Source organism: Arachis hypogaea, chromosome 2 (assembly GCF_003086295.3).
Source record: "Arachis hypogaea cultivar Tifrunner chromosome 2, arahy.Tifrunner.gnm2.J5K5, whole genome shotgun sequence".
NCBI classification, from domain to species: domain Eukaryota; kingdom Viridiplantae; phylum Streptophyta; class Magnoliopsida; order Fabales; family Fabaceae; genus Arachis; species Arachis hypogaea.
This window is the reverse complement of record NC_092037.1, coordinates 90,211,991-90,213,730: the sequence shown is the minus strand read 5'-3', so window position 1 is coordinate 90,213,730 and position 1,740 is coordinate 90,211,991.

Sequence of the window (1,740 nt, the reverse complement as noted above, 5' to 3'; positions counted from 1 at the left end):
AATTTTTGATTTTGTTAGCGACTTTGGGAGAGATAATAGGGCCGACAAAAGCTGAGTCTACACCGTCAATGGTGAAAGGGAGTAGCACCTGAGATTCCCATATTTTTTATTTTGAGGCCTCTAGTTCAGGAGCAAAATCTTTGCCGTTTTTCACAATAGGTTTATCACAAATGACCACTTTAAATGAAGAAAGAGGACTTGTTGACAGATGGTGGCTTGAGGTTTTCATAACAATACAGAGTGAAAAAATTCAAGTATTGAGTGGGTTTAATTTGGTAGAAAAAAAATGAAATTGAATTTATATGGATTTAATTTGGTTTAAGCAGTAAGCAAGGATTTAACATCAAACAAGACTTAATACTGCTTGCCAACACTCATGAATATAAAAAAAAATCCATAAATGAAACATGAAAAAATTCATTATCTACTAGATTGATCATTGCTAAAAGTAAAGAGAGTGCGTATATAATCTAAGAAAATCCCTTTTTGTTTTCTATTGCATTTGCGTAACGTTACTTCAGAGCATTGCCAGGGATCATAGAATTGCATTCTTCATTAAAAAATCCAATCGAAAAAATTGATGCAAAAGCTAAATTATTCCTAATTAATATGGCCACAAGATAGTAAATGTTTCTACTTACATTGAAAAAAGTCTAGTTAAATTAAAATAGATCATATTAGTGAAAGGGCCAAAACAAGCTCACTTACTGTTAGAAAGAAGCTGGCAAATATATACACAAAGAAGTCTGGTAAAGCGTCTCCTTCAACAAGATCTCGAGGATTAGAAGACAATTGAACTAACGGAAAGCAAATTGAAGAAATTTAAGACCTTGATCCTCAACACGTCGTGAACAGGTTCTGGGGCAACACACAATTTTCAATTAGGGAATATCAGGTTATATTTATAGATATAATAATATATTACCAAAAAAAAGGGGATGAAATTTCGACATGTTTGTGCAAAAAAAATGAACCATCTCTTCTATCTTGTTTTTGGGAGCAAAATGGACAGAAATATATTTTCTTTTTCTTTTTTCTTACATCTTTTTTCATACTTGAAAAAAGAAAAAAGACAGCAACATAGCAGAATTGAAGAATGGGGTTCAACACTAAAATTGTAATTTGAGTCAAAGAATGTAAAAGAAAAAAGGAGAATGCTCTTCAGAGTAAGATTCTAATACTCATAGTCATGGATAACACAGGGGATATTTTGCATGCCATTTTTGGAATTAGGGTTTTTTTGAATCAACAATAGAAAAGAGAAAGATAAGGATAGAGCTAGTAGTGAAATCTTACTGGAATATTAGAAGAGTTAGGTATAGTCAAACCCTTATGAACAGAGAAAGCCCACCGTAGTAGATGAAATTTGGGAGAATGGGAGGCACAGAGTTAAAGAAAAAGCCTTTTGGTGTTCAAACACTAACGTATTCTCGCTCTCTCGCAAGTATTACAAGAAGATAAGAGTATTGAGTTATTTTACTTTTTGTTTAGCCAAAATAAATAAATAAATAAATAAATAAATAAAATAACAAAGAAAAGAGAAAGAGTACGAGTACTCTTGTGTGCTTTCTAAGTGACGTTTCAAAATATCATTCTTGTCAACATGTATTGTTATTATTTATATATATACATTTTAAAAGAAAAAAAATATATATAATAAAACAATATAAAAATATATATATAATAATATAAATAAATAAATAAATAAATAAATAAATAAATAAATATAGGTTGTATATA